Source organism: Lampetra planeri, chromosome 58 (genome assembly GCF_965212315.1).
Source record: "Lampetra planeri chromosome 58, kcLamPlan1.2.h2, whole genome shotgun sequence".
NCBI classification, from domain to species: domain Eukaryota; kingdom Metazoa; phylum Chordata; class Hyperoartia; order Petromyzontiformes; family Petromyzontidae; genus Lampetra; species Lampetra planeri.
Genome location: NC_136164.1, coordinates 1,292,379 through 1,307,824, shown reverse-complemented (window position 1 = coordinate 1,307,824; position 15,446 = coordinate 1,292,379). Strand labels below are relative to the sequence as shown.

Sequence of the window (15,446 nt, the reverse complement as noted above, 5' to 3'; positions counted from 1 at the left end):
CGACTCGGGGAGGGATGTGTCGCAGGCTGATCCTCACGTGTCTCCACCTGACCCTCCCCCAGGTGTCTCGGGCCTGACGGCTGCTGACCGTCGGGAACCGGAACCCCGCGGCACGCGCGGGTCCCCGATGCCTGGCCCATGCCTTCCTGAACTGCCGGCACCGCCGGACGGTCAACCGCGTCTGGTGCCGTACGACGGACCGGCAAGGCGGACTCGGGCTAGGGCACAACACTTTTCATGAAGACATTTTTCAACACCGAGCTCGCCCGGTGTTCCCCCTCTGCCGGGGTAATGTCCCGTTCTAGGGACGCTCGGAAAGAATGGGACGCTGCACGAGTCGGAAGAGAAGAAAAAAAATAAAATGGAAGAAATTTTTTTTTTTCTTTTCTGCATACACATTTGGTATTGTCACTCGCCGGATTGTATATATTGTTCTGTTGTTGTGTAGTGGCATTGGTTGATGGTTGCGGATGGCAGTGTTCGCGTTGTGTTGTGTTGTTACGTTGGTTGTTGTTCTTGTTGTTGTGTTACGGGGCACACTGGGGGGAGGGGGTGTTGTATATTTTTATAGCAGCCGGGTCGGCTGCGAGCTATGTGGTAGGGGGTGATGTAGTGGTGGTGTTGACGCGCGCCGACTGTGACAGTGATCGATCACGGGGCGGCACGGGGTGCGGGGTTGGGCACGCGTTGGGGGCGTGGTATGGACGCGCGCGCCGGGAGTGACGGATGACGGGCGGCGCGGCGTGGGTGGTGAGGCACGCTGAAATGTGGGAAAACAGGATCGTAGCCAGCGCACAGTGATTGGTCAAATAGGATGGGTGCTCTCAGCGACGTCCGCAGGTGGGGTATAAAGGGGGACGCGCGAGAGCACTCGGGGTTGTTAACCAGTTGAAGATCGAAGACGGAGTTGAAGACATAGTGCCCCGAGACCCCTAGTCCCGCTGTCCTTGTAGGGACCGGGGCCCTGTGTGGCTCGGAGGCGAGACTGTGGGACCCGTGGTTCGACGCCCACGTGGGTCGGGACTGGGGGACCCACAGTCGAGACGGACACCCCGGCAGGGTGTGTCCCGAGTAGCTCAGTGGGCGTTAGTCGCCAGAGTAGCTCAGTGGGCGTTAGTCGCCAGAGTAGCTAAGTGGGTGTTGGTCACCCGAGTAGCTCAGTGGGTGGTTGTCACCCGAGTAGCTCAGTGGCCGTTAGTCGCCAGAGTAGCTAAGAGGGTGTTGGTCACCCGAGTAGCTCAGTGGGTGTTAGTCACCCGAGTAGCTAAGTGGGTGTTAGTCACCCGAGTAACCAAGTGGGTGTTAGTCACCCGAGATACTACAATGGGTGTTAGTCACCCGAGATACTACAGTGGGTGTTAGTCGCCTGTGAACCGAAGTTGGTGAAATAAAGAGTGTGCTACCCGTGAAGTCGTCTCCCGCCGAGTTACTACATTACACATGCAAGGAAAAGCGGCGTCAGCGAGAGCCAGAAGTGCAGTGCGATAGGCAATAGGTGTTTCCATCTCCCCCTTACAGTGACCGTAAAAGTGGTGTCGACTGGCAGATGGCGGTCCATAGACCCTGGCCATCAGCTGAAGCGCTGCATGCAGTGTAGAGTGGTCAGACCTCGGAGTCGCCATGAGGGTGGCCAGAGCGTCATCGTTCAGAGTTGCTGGGAGCGCGCGCAGTGCCTCGGCATCGGTCCAACCCGACATCTCCTGGTGAGCGAGGAACCGCCATTGAAAAGCTCCCCAGTCGCCTCCTTCTGCTTGAAAGCCCATCAACACGGGCAGTCGCTGCTGGAACGTCTGATCTGCTCCCAGCTCCCGATGTTCCCGCGCAGTGCCGCCATACAGTGCAATGGCGGCCCCTTCTGCAGAGGCCACGGGTTGGCCGCGGCGACGTCTGTCGCGTAGAGATGACGTGGCAGGCGGTGATTGGAGACCCTTTCCTACGTGGTGCTCCTGGCCTCCACCACTCGAGGCACTGGTTGGTAAAATGGCGCCAAATTCAACCTGCATCGCGGTGCCCGTGGCGGGAGCCTGCGTTTGGCGCCAATTTCTAAGACGCGGCGCGGTGCTGGGGGGAGCCGCCGTTTGGCGCCAAATTCCTCCGCGTTCATCAGCTACCCATCCTCCGGACTGGGTAATCTCCGCTAGTATGGAGGCAGCGGTGAGCTGCAATTCAGCAAGGCGGGAGTGAGCGTCCTGGAGCCCACCCCCCAACTGCAGCGGGATGTCAGGCGGCCGCGATGGTTGTTGTAGCATCGGCATTGCCTCAGATTCCCCATCCGAGGCCTGCTGACTCGTCTCCTCATGGTCGTCACTTTGGCCCGGGTCGTGGGCACGAACTGTCTTCGTCGTATCCATGTCGTTCAGACAGGACCACTTCTGACTCCGGTTGTAACATGCGTATGTGACGCAGGAGAAGTTGATTAAATTCAATATAGCAGAGTAACGACTCTAACACTCGAAAAAGTTTCGGCCTCTTCACCCGGTCTATTAGAGGAAGTGTTCCCCAGCTAACGCTCCCCGTTAACTCCTTACTTCCCTCTATCCCAGACCTTCCCCAAATGTAGGCTAGCTAACCTGGCCCAGCTTCGGCGCAGGTCCGACCCTCAGCCACACGAGTCTGGCCCTTACAAGGACATCAGACCTCGCTGCTCTGAGGTCGCACCACTGGCTTGCCCTGCTCGGCCCTTACAAGGACAACGAGTCAGGGGAGTTCCAGGTCTAGCTAGCTGGCCTTCAGTCTTCACTGGTTCTTCATTTTGATCTGTACCCAACGACTGCCTCGAGCTCTCTCGCTCTCCGCCTTATATACATACATGCCCTCGAGGGGCGGGGCTGTGTGGATCCCAGCCTCCCCCCCACACAGCCCCCCAGGGTGGTAACCGTTTGCAGACGTGGATGTAGACACCCCAGTGTAACTGCCCGTTTCTCCCCGTTATGCAACACCTCTACATATATACTGTATGAACATTTTTCCAAAAATCATATCAAGAATAATTCGGCCAATTTTAAAAATAATAATAATGAAAACAAACATTTAACCCTGCTACTCCTCACAAGCACCCAGCATTCGGGGGTTGTAAAATTCCATTAAATAATAAACTCGGGGCAAAGGAAGGTTAGCGACTATCTGGAAATTTCCAGATGGACAAAGGGCATATGACCCTGACCCTCCCAAACGTTCTGGACAGTTCACCAACAAATGCAGAGCCAAAGAAAAACACACACGCACAGAGCAGAGACAAACATCATTACAACTCGCATCTTGTTTAACGAAAAAAATTTGAAACTCAGCAAAAAAAAAAACGTTATAGGCTGGCAGTCCATATCAGATGTTTTACCATTGTTACTTATTTTATTTCACCCTTATTCAACTCATATATTATTTTCGTATGGTATCTCTCTATCTATGTAACTTCACCAAATGAACCAAAATACACGAGCCCCTGCCATCACGAAAACTTAAGTCCAAACTAAAGCCATTCCTCCAGCATCAAAATATAACTCAAAACAACACCAATCCCTGGAGACACAGACTTATAACAAAGCTTGGCAAAACCCTCAAAATAATGATGTAACGAGGAGCATTATGAATATTGATTAGACATGAATCGAATAATAACCACAATATTAGACCGGGGGTAACTCATAAGAGATACAAAGAATAAATCCAACACACAAGACCAAATAATATGTATTCCATGGAACCAAAGCCTCCCCAGCCACCTTTGTCTTCCAACAATTCGACACAAACACACGGCAGCCATAAATACGTACGAAGGGTGTTTGGCCTCGAGATAACAAACACTAAGGAGGAGGGGGAGGGAATGCAAGCATTCATAAACTTAACAGAAAACAGCCCGCTCGGGGTCACTAAAGGCAGAGGGGGGGAGGGCAATCCGGCGTGACCGCGGGGAAAGAGCAGAACAGAGTAAGCATCTGTCTTTTTTTCTCCTCCTCGTAAGAGATGCAGAGAGGGGAGAGAATTCATATATAACCAGAGACGCGGCCCATACATTTCAGAAGCTTGCCAACAGAAGAATAATCCAGAGGAAGGAGACTCCAGCAACCAGGATGTCAAGGCTCGCCGAGTAGCGATGTGTGACCCATCACGAATTCGGCAATGAGCGACGAGGTATCGCTCGAAAGCCACCCTGCCCTGAGTACCCGCTCCACCGAGCCGCTGCAGTGCGAGTGGAGCTGACGAGTATTCCAGCCATCGCCCTTGAGAAAGGGCGGAAAGCGCCAAACATCGACCGAGCCAGCATCACAGAGAACCAGCTCCATCAGACATTGGTGCCGGTCACCAAAGAACGAGAGCATCGTCAGAGAGAGAACGGAGCAGTGAGTAGCACCACCGAGCGCCACCGAGCAAAGAGTGTCAGCTGCCAGCGGACAAGTGGCGAGCGTCGTGTCGACCCATCATCCAGCAAGGGAAAGAGCCTAACCGGCCGCCAGTGAGGAAGAGGAGAGCGCCATCGAATGCGCCGTGTGTTCGACCACACACCGACCTGCACCAGCTGGGAACCAAGACATCCAGCAGCGGACGAGCTGTGCATGCGATCTGACGACTGAATAATCGCGCACCACCGACGGCGAGCATCGTGCCGATGCATCTCATCTAGCAGCGGAGAGAGCCTGCAGCTAACAGCAAACCCAGCCGGGCGAGGGAGCGAGGGAGAGAAAGCCACTGTTTGTCTGCCCCTCCCCCACCCTCACAAGCTCACGACACAGCGCCCGGCCTCTGCTTAAAACAAATAATTTATCAAGGGGACAATACACACACACATGAACCATTAACTGGTCGTGATCGCATCGCTGCTCATCGAGTAATAAGAATACGGTCGTTTATAAGTACATTAGTCATTATATTATTATTTTATTTTATATTTTAATCGTGTAATGATTGTGGTATCATTACTGTGTACACACGCACACGTGTGACGTCACTATGCCGGGAGCGTTACTACCACGTGGGTCTACACATTGTTCGGTTGCCCAGTGAAACAACGCAATCATTGATGGTTAAATGTACTGCTCAATGAGGGAAATTTCCCCGATGATTCCAATCATGAGAGTTCGCATATTAGAGTGTTACGTTTTTTTTTAGAATTAAAATTGTTTAACACAGAAGAGTCTGAGTGCTTCCTTCCTGAGTTCATGCGTAATAATCTTATTTATAACAACTGTATCCTGCGTTGAGATTTGAATTTGGAGACCTGTCACAAACACACTAAGACAATCAGTAAATGTTAAAGCGTGAATAATTGCATGATCCCGATTGATAATACGACCCTAGTCAACGAAGCTAAGCCTAATTATCATAACTGCCCACATTAGCAAAATCCCATACAATCGCACAAAGTAAAACGATCATCTCCACAATTAGCATAATCACATACATTTGCATAATTTCTAATAATTACTCATTTCAAAAGTCTTCATTTAATTTTTTTTTTATTAATTTTTCAAAACCCGACATATACAACACAGGTCAGATCAGCAGTTTGCGTAATATGTTTGATCATATGGAGTCATCCTTTAATCTCATCCCGGGTATCGATTAGCCTCTCATTGCATCTGTACCAGATCGAAATTTCCCTGGCACAGCCATGGAAAGCTTCTAGAACTACACAGTCAAGCAATATGTTAAATTGTGTAAGGGCCAAAAGACATCCCTGTCACACCTCAAGGTGAACAGGAAATTGGTCTGACTACCTGGTACGCAGCTTAAACTGGACATGCTCACCATTATAAAGTTATTTAATGGTTGTGAACAGGGGGTATGGAACACTCTGTTTCTCTCTCTTTTGCTTATAGAATATGACCTTGCTTCATGTAAATTCAGGTTTATTCATACTAAGTACTCTATTACACTGCTACATGATTCACTGACACCGGTTCGTGTTTTGATATCGATTTTGAAAATGTGCACGTGTGTTAAATTATGATTTCTCCCCCACACTACGCTTCCTTATCACGCCTAAAATAATTAATCCATCCAGAACTCTCGGAGAGCAGTGCAACCTATAGAGTATGGTCCGCGGAAGCATAAACTACTTCTGAAAATCCCTTCAAAAGGACGTATGGTCCAAACAGTATGGGACATTACTATAGCACCCACCAGGCTACAAAGACTAACATTAGTTTTTTTTATCACACAACAGCCAATCTCCAAAAAATCCATCCAGAACTCAGAGAGAGCAGCGCAACATACAGATACCATGGTTCGCAGCAGCAGTAGTGAAATAACTACTTCTGAAAATCCCTTCAAACAACTTGTCCAAAATATTACTTTCGCTCACACCACGCTACAAAGAAGAATATTTATCGCACGACAGTCAATCCGACATTTTAGTTTTATACTCTTTGGTTCTTTCAGTAAAGTCACGTAGGTGTAAAATAAAGTCAATTAAATCACGACGTTTCGGAAGCAACACAAGCGTCCGTCATCAGGTGGGAAAGCCACAGCAAGAAACACTACTGCAATTTGTTTTTCGAAACGTAGTGATTTAATTTATTTATTTTATACCTACGTGACTTTACCGAAAGAACCAAAGAGTATGGATCCCTGCAGTTATGAAAACTTCAGATCTAGATTTTAGTTTTACTTTCAGGTGCAATTTAAACAAATTAAGTGCAGAACCACGTGTTACGTGGTGGGGTTAATTGTGTAGAGTACTTGGTAAACGGACAAAAACCATCAGCACTCTACGTTTGAAAACCAACGTTAACCACAGGCAGCTGCTTTAATTCTAACCCACAATTCCAGCAGTGTCAGCTGAGGACTCTGAACTCTCGTCGTCTCCCTGAAGTGTCTTAAACATTATTGTTTTACAGCAACTGAAACAGAGTGATAACGGTGAAATCACACACGGTAGACTGCAATTTGCTTTGTCTGGCCACACACACTGGTAAGCCTTCCTGATTGCATTTTCGTCTCCAGAACAATATCAATTATTTTTCCACTTTTTTTCCGAAGCGGCACATCACGTTCTACGATCACGACACCGGCGTCACTGCTCAGTGGATTTCTCATTTTGCCCCCTTCTACCTCCCACACTCTCGAGGGTTTCTAACAAAAATATATTGCAGCGTTGTAGTTGCTCGTGGTTGTTAAGGTTATCATTTACCAGCAGTTTCACGGACACAACTCTAATTACTGGCGAAACGCCGTACTCCAACACACCGGTGTGCTATACTAGTAACTAATTGGCAAGTTTTGTTTACATGACAAACCTTACTAATTGTCTGTGTCGGGTGGTGGCAGGTTTAACAACTCATTTATATTTACGCGATCTAACCCAAAAACCTCTATTATGGAGTTTAAAGGACTTAACGGGGTATTTTTATTAATATATTGGCATACATTTTCTAACTGCTGTTAACTGCATTAATTTGTCTTTATATTACGTGTTCGCTTGGTGTTAGCCAGCACTACGTTCAAACATTTAAAGGGATACATATGATAAACGAAATATAAATGCATTCCTTTTGTATACTAATGTAGTGTCTTAAAAATTACTCACACCGACACATTGTAACAAGTCACCTGCTAAAATTGTATTCACCTATTTTTGCACGAGTTGTAAGCACTTCTCCCCACTCTTATCTACCTTTCACCTCACTTATCCTGCACTCAGCAGCTCTGCTCTCAGCTACTCCGCACACAGAGTCCTCACACACAGCTTCTCCACACACAGCGTCTTCGTACACAGGAACTCTACATCTCCACTGCTGCCCTCACCTATGCTCGCTCAGGCCCGCTCGCTCATCTGTCCTGGGCATGGGGATCAGCCAACACCCGCCCGGCGACGGCGTGAGGGTTGAGGTCCCGTTGACGGCAACAACTACCTCTCCACTCACGCACACACCCTTATATCCCTCTGCTAATTATCCAAGACCACTCGTACATCTCATTAAGCTCTCGCCAGGCCGGCACCTGTTGGCCCATCACTCAACCCTTATCTCCCATCTCCTTGGCAACACGTCCGGTCTCAACGTGCACAATCGGTCGACCCCGTTTGCACCTGCTTCGCCCCTTAACAACTGGCGGTTTGTCCATAAAAACCTCATGTTGCACATGCACGCCTATTTGTCCTCAGTTGCCCTCGGTTAACTGTGCGCACCGCGTATTTCACTCCTCTCCACTAAAATGATCACCTATGCAACTTTCATAGCAAAATGTAGATGGGAATTTCTTTCACTATCATAAATACACAAAAATTTCCGAGAAAGGGGCATTTTGTCCGCACGCAGTAAATATTGGCACTGCAATATGTTCATTTAAAAAGTATGATATTTTGAACACTAACAAGAAAAGTTACAAACATGATTCCAAAGAATGTGCACATGGATATGGCAAGAAATATCATTCCTGTCACTTATACCTCACGTATGCCATCAACTCGCCATATGCCTCACTGCTAATTACCAAAGAACACTTGAAAGTGGTGGAAAAGTCACAGGACCTCTAATACACTGTCTCTGCTAACATAATAACATTGTGGAGAGAGGTAGGGAAGATATACATGTTACACTTTATTTTCTAGGTAGAGCAGATTCCCTGAAACGTGATATTAACAATAAACCAATGCATAACACCTACCCAATTATTATGAGATGAACGCTTGAGAAAACTCTCCTAGAGATTGAGAAGCTGCTGGCCGTGAGGATTGATGGATGAATGGGTGGGAGAACAGTGGAGGGTCTTATAGACTAGAAATACAACTAAGCAACATGTCTCGGACCGTGTCCGTGAACATAAGACAGATTTGAAACATGGTAGGATCAATACTTCTGCCGTGGCTGATCATTATGTTAATACAGCTGGCTCACACGAAATTGATTTCTCTAAGACGATGGTTCTTTGCAAGCCTACTGGCTATCAACAAAGATTCATTCATGAAGCCATCCATATATACAGACACAAAGACAATTTCAACCGAGAGGAAGGTTATAAACTCAGCAATCATTGGAAATATGTCATCAACCAATTTGGGTCATGACTTGATTTGTGTTTTCTTGTCTACTTCCACTGTTAGCAGTATGGGTGCGTGAAGCGAGGTGCAATGCTTTGATTGGTGTAGACCTACTGCCTGTGTTGGATCTTTCTCCTACATTAACATTAGCTGCTCTACCCATCTCTAAACCTTTATAAACAGCTATTTGATTGGTGTAGACCTACTGTAGGTGTCGGAGCTTTCTCCTAAATTAATATTAGCTGCCCCGCCCATCTCTAACCTCCCTGTTCCTGATGACGACCGCTTGTGTTGTGATCGAAATGTCGTGATATTTTTATTCACTTTATTTTTATTATTTCATTGCTATTTTTTCTATCTACGTGACTTTACAGAAATAACCATATAATATGAATTCCTGCAGTCACAAAAGTTTTCAATCAAAAATAGAAATGCAAGTGTTAACTAGGACTGAACAACCTATTTTTCCTTGAAACATGCTGACGGATTACACAACCCACCCTCCCGAAAGAGGATGCATCACGCGCGGCATTCCAGCCGCGAGTGCCTTGGAAAATTTGTGTGGCGACTTCTTCCAAGTCTTCCAAGTGGTAACCCTGCAAAATAACCTCCGATGGGACGTCGGAGGCCCTGGGCCACGATATTGACACCGATCGGGTGGAATGGACCCACTAGACCAGACGTTGGGCTTTTTAATCCGGACCGCCGAACTTGTCCAAATATTATTATTAAATTAAATTTTACCTTCCTCCTGTAATGCCCCCATTTCCTCATTAGATGGCGCACTTTGACCGGGAGAGAGAGAGAATATTCGTATGAGCAATTCATGTTTCTATTGAAAGTAAGTTAACAGTAATATTTGTGTACAGTATTGTTTTTGGAAGCATTCACTGTAATATCGTATGAACATTTACTTCACCGCATCATCGTATGAATGATGCGAGAAGAGATTAACGGGTTCTTATGTTAGCGATTTAAGTACTCGGCGCTTTCGCTCTCTAAATTACGGCTTGAATGAGGGGGGAGGGCTATGACTACATCACAAAATTAATATCTTACTAGGAATTTTATATAACATAACTGTTACGCTTTGTGTAATTCAACAAAACAAACAAAACTTAACTCCGAGTTATCTCCGAATTTCACGAGTCCGTTCTAGACCCCACAGTTTTTTAAAGAGTTTTAAGCACAGAAAACATAATTAAATTTTGAAAAATCATTAATTATACAAACTTTTCAATAATTTCCTTCTTCACTTCGATTTAAATTTTCTTTAAAAACTTCTTCTCACCAACATTACCACTCATTACCACTTTCTCTGAAGGCAAATTTGTAAAAGAATGCATGGTAAAGACAGCAGACATCTTGTGTCCGGAGATCAAAAGCAAATTTGAAAAAGTCAGTTTATCACGCAGGACTGTGACTCGCCGTGTGGAACTGATTGATAAAAATATAGTCAGTCAATTAAACAAAAAGTCTGATTCCTTTTAATTATATTTACTAGCACTGGGTGAAAGTACGGACGTAAAAGACACAGCTCAGCTCCTCATTTTTATCCGAGGAATCGACGACAGTTTTGCGATAACAGAGGAGTTTTTGACCATGGAGTCACTGAAAGGAACAACGCGGGGAGAGGACTTGTATAACCAGGTATCTGCTGTCATCGAAAGAATGACGCTACCTTGGAGTAAACTTGTCAATGTCACAACGGACGGATCGCCAAATTTAACTGGAAAAAATGTTGGGCTGCTGAAAAGAATCCAGGATAAAGTGAAAGAGGAAAACCCTGTCCAGGATTTTATTTTCCTTCACTGCATCATCCATCAGGAATCCCTGTGTAAGTCTGTATTGCAGCTTAATCATGTCGTGAATCCAGTCGTAAAACTTGTGAACTTTATACGAGCAAGGGGACTTCAGCACCGTCAGTTTATTACGTTCCTGGAGGAAACTGATGCGGATTATCAGGACTTGCTGTACCACTCTCGTGTCCGCTGGTTAAGTTTGGGGAAAGTGTTACAACGAGTGTGGGAGCTGAAAGAAGATATCATCGCATTTTTGGAGTTGATGGGGAAATCTGACGAATTCCCTGAGCTAAGCGACAAGAACTGGCTTAGTGACTTTGCGTTTGCTGTGGACATATTTTTACACAGGAATGAGCTGAATGTGAAACTGCAGGGGAAAGATCAGTTTGTTCACGACATGTACAAACATGTGAAAGCCTTCAAATCCAAGCTCACTTTGTTCTCCGGACAAATTGCGAACAAATCTTTCGCTCATTTCCCCACACTTGCCATGCATGAAGAGGCACCGCGAAACGCAAATAAATACAGCAAATCACTTGAGGATCTGCACGGTGAATTCTGCCGTAGGTTCTCTGATTTCGAAAACATTGATCAGTCACTTCAGCTGGTGTCCTGTCCCCTGTCACAAGACCCTGAAACAGCACCACAGGAGCTGCAGTTGGAACTGATAGATCTTCAGTCTGACTCCGTCCTAAAGGAGACGTTCAACTCTGTTAAACTGAATGACTTTTATGCTTCACTTAACAGAGCCACGTTTCCAAACCTCCGGAGGACTGCACAGAAGATACTGACTTTGTTTGGCTCGACTTATGTGTGTGAGCAGACATTCAGCGTCATGAACGCCAACAAAGCCCGTCACATATCAAAGTTAACGGATCAACACCTCAGATCTATCCTGAGAATTGCCACAACCAAAATAACTCCAGACTTGGATGCACTGGCAAAAATGGGAGATCAACAACACAGTTCCCACTGAAAGTGATTATGTGTTGCTGCAGCGAGGTTGGAGCCAAATCTCCATCACACAGCCTGCGTGGCTGCTCTAACCTGTTAATGTAGATAATAAAGAAGTTCAAATGAGGTAATTAGTTTGGGCGCAGGCCTCAAATGTTTTCATGATGTTTGATCAGTCACGTTACGACATGTTTTTCTATTGTTCATGTTCGTGCAATTTGTTAAATTGCTTTGCAAATAAATGCTTTGCTACCTGTTCAAGGCCAAATCCTTTCATGTCATGATTTTTACATGTCATTTATATTAGTTCACACAAACACTCCATCCATCTGTTCCTGGCCCGGCCCCTCTGTCAAATTTGAAAACCCATTGTGGCCCGCGAGTCAAAAAGTTTGCCCACCCCTGCACTAGACCCACAGAGGAAAGCTCCCCTGGATATATACATTTTGATACAGACCAAAGGGGATTTCGAGCCTGCTCGTTCACAGTTAGTTATATATATATACACACTTCCCTTTAACCCAGAGCGCTTACGCAGAACATTGATGGACGACAACACCAAAACGCGTTTGGCCGTGGGGATTTATGTGAATATACGGCACCACCTTGGTTACAGTGGCTAAACTATGCTGCTTATTAGTTTAAATTCTGGTCAGTGCTGAGTTCATATGGAGAGATTGACTCGACGCAGTTCTGATGCCACTTGCCAATGGTATTAGCAACTCTGACCTGGAATCGAACTCATATAGATGGCTATGTAGGATTCTGTGCTAGCCGCTGCGCCACAGCTCCCTCAGTATACGCCCGTCTACACGTATACGTCCAGCAGAGCGATGTGTTGTGCTGTGCTAGATGGCTTGGATAATAATTGAAGCCTAACTCACACACACTCGCACACATGCGCACACAAAAAACAAACATGGTATTTTTTTACGCTGAGTTTAACATGTTTAAATGTAATTAGTATGCTTTGTTTAATTGATTGAACAATCTGTTTTTTATATATATTGTTCTTTTTAGTGTGGATATCATATAGCCCTCTTGGGGTTTCCAACCTCACCTCATGACCTTGTTTTTTATTTGTACTTTTTGTCTTTATTCAACGGTTTTACTTAACTTGACTCCTATGTTTGTCGTGGTCAAATCTTGCATTAAAAATTTAGTCTACTCCTGTTGTCCAATGAATAACAAATTTTGCACACGTACTCATATCCAGTGTAAACAGGGTTAATCAGCAAACATTGCAAAATGTAAATTTTTATCAGGCCCCATGGTGTAAAGTACATTCTCCTACAAACTTGATTTGGCGTTTTCGTGACTGCAGGAATTACTCTTTGGTTCTTTCGGTAAAGTCACGTAGAAAGATAAAGTAATTAATTAAATAATAGCATACGACGTTTCGATTGCAACACAAGCAATCATCATCAGGTACAAATGAAAGAGAAAACAAAACCTAGTAAACTTAGAATTATAATGCAATACAACACAGATAGTCGGCTAACATAGCAGTCAGCACCCTACCTGGTTGATTACGTTCTTCCAAAGATTGCTAAATTTAAGAAAGAGATTAAACACAGAACTGGAGACACATAGACAGACACGTAAGCAGAGAGAGATAACACAGAGACACAGAGAGAGAGAGAGAAACACATAGGTACACATAAAAACAACACCTCTGTGTCGGGTCCTTAAATAGGGGGGGGGGGGAGAGGGGGGTAGAGAAATTAGCATGTCTCTCTTTCAAATGTTCCACTTAACTTCTAATTTAGCAATCTTTGAAATAATGTAATCAACCAGGCCATGCATCAATTGTGTGTTGACCGTTGATACCTACGTGACTTTACCGAAATAACCCAATGTATGGATCCCTGCAGTCACGAAAACTTAAAATATAATATGACCTTATTGGCGGTACATCGGTGGTGCGTGGTATATAAAACATCTCGCGGGGTGGTGGTGCGTCAAAACCAGTTCAACGCATCATTCGGAAGACGAACGTTGCATGAATGAACCTTAAAATCGCGTCAAACTTGTCGACATGGTTAATTAAAGACTGATAAATGTGCTGATTCATTCATAAATGTGCTGATTCATTGATTCAGATATGCTGATTCATTTTTTTTTTCAAACTGTTTTATGAGAACCGGTGTATTGTGCTGCACTTGTGTACCGCCAATATATCCATATATTCTTTTGAATACATCAGGTTTTTTTCACACCCTACCACTGATTGTCTGTGATGTACTAATGTACGCATTGTCTTATTGTAGAGTCCTCTCAGAATATTGCTCTTTCCTATTTTATAATTGCTGTATTCATAGCAAACGAATCATTAATATTCATATTGATAATTAATCATCTTCTATTTACCACGAAATATATACCCATTGTAATGTAGATACATCCATTAAGCCCCCCTGCCCCTTCTCACGTGAAGGGCTCACAAGTGACTTCATCACATCTATCCATCCATTTAAGGAACGAAACAGGAGGATTTATCCAAAAATCTGGTTGTCCGCCTGATGGTGCTGGTTGTAATTACTAGAGAAACGTCGTACTCGGCTTGTAAAAGTTGTAGATTTGCTCTCCAACACATCGGTGTGCTGTATTCGTAACGAATTGGCATGTTCGGTTTACGTGACAAACCTTACTAATTGACTTTGTTGGGTAGTGGTGGGTTTAACGACACATTTATATTTACGTGATCGGACCGAAAAAAAACTTCTAATATAATCATCTTCTGTTCACTTGTCAGAGTTAAGATTGTGTTGTACACTCACTGCCAGGTTGTCTTTTTCCGTGTTGACATTGTTTTGTCTGTCGCAGTACTTCTAAGCGATTCTATTGCGAAAAGGCTCCGTGTGATAAAATTAATAAATACATACATAAATCCCATCTGCCGATGCTGACGCAGTCGTGCCAAAATTACAAACAAAGCGAATATTCATCAAAACACAGACACTGACCAACAGGAAATATATTACATTTGATTCATCATCAAGCATACTTGGTGTTAGCCTCCGACCTCTATTATTATTAGTATACACTGTGTCTCTGACCTCTGTATTCGTGATATAAAGGGGCTATTTCCCGAAAACGTGACCTTTTGAGTATATTTGTTTATTTTAAGGTCACAGCGCTATTGACAAAAGTGTTGATTTATATGTATGTAAAGGTTGATTCATCCACGATATAAAACACAGACTAGTGAATGTGTGCGTTACACTTACACTCAAACGCACGTCACTTCAGCCGACTCCGCGTGCCCTGCAGTCTCAGGGGAAGTGCCACGTCTCTCCTCACCCTAATGTCCCTTTTAAACAGGAACAAATATCCCCCGTGTAGCCTTAACAGACTGTTGGGGCAAGTGCTGTTAGCGAGCAGTAACTGTGGGGGCTGACGCCCACCTCCCTGCTCTCGTGAGCGGGCGGGGCGCGGCGTCCAACCCCTCCACTCCCCCCTCCTCCTCGTCGGCCGCCTCTCGCCGGGCTCCCGCCGATCGCCCCCCCCCCCCCGCACCAGTGCCCTCTCTGAGGGACATGGCTCGCTGGCTGGCTCACCACCGCCCGGAGTTATCCCACACACTCCCACGTACACCATCACTCATGTGGAGGTGGCAGCGTGCACGCGCGAACACGTGCAGGCGCTAGTTGCACACACACAAAGGCGAGCGATAAAAAATATCCGTATGAATATGCACACCTCCCCTCCGGTAA

At 45.4% G+C, this 15,446-nt stretch overlaps 1 protein-coding gene across 7 annotated transcripts in view; it reads right to left on the bottom strand.

Annotated features, from left to right (window-relative positions):
• Nucleotides 1-15,446, bottom strand: part of LOC144735991 (galactosylgalactosylxylosylprotein 3-beta-glucuronosyltransferase 1-like) — a 70,302-nt gene that overhangs the window by 41,980 nt on the left and 12,876 nt on the right. Inside the window, exon 1 of one of the 7 annotated variants that reach the window (XM_078618604.1) lies at nucleotides 14,961-15,067. The exons of 4 other annotated variants lie outside the window; for them this stretch is intronic. The gene's annotated coding sequence lies outside the window, so the exon portion shown is untranslated. Of the gene's footprint in view, nucleotides 1-7,740; nucleotides 13,497-14,960; nucleotides 15,068-15,446 lie in introns of those variants that run through there. 2 more of the 7 variants (XM_078618616.1, XM_078618605.1) reach the window with 2 other exon arrangements.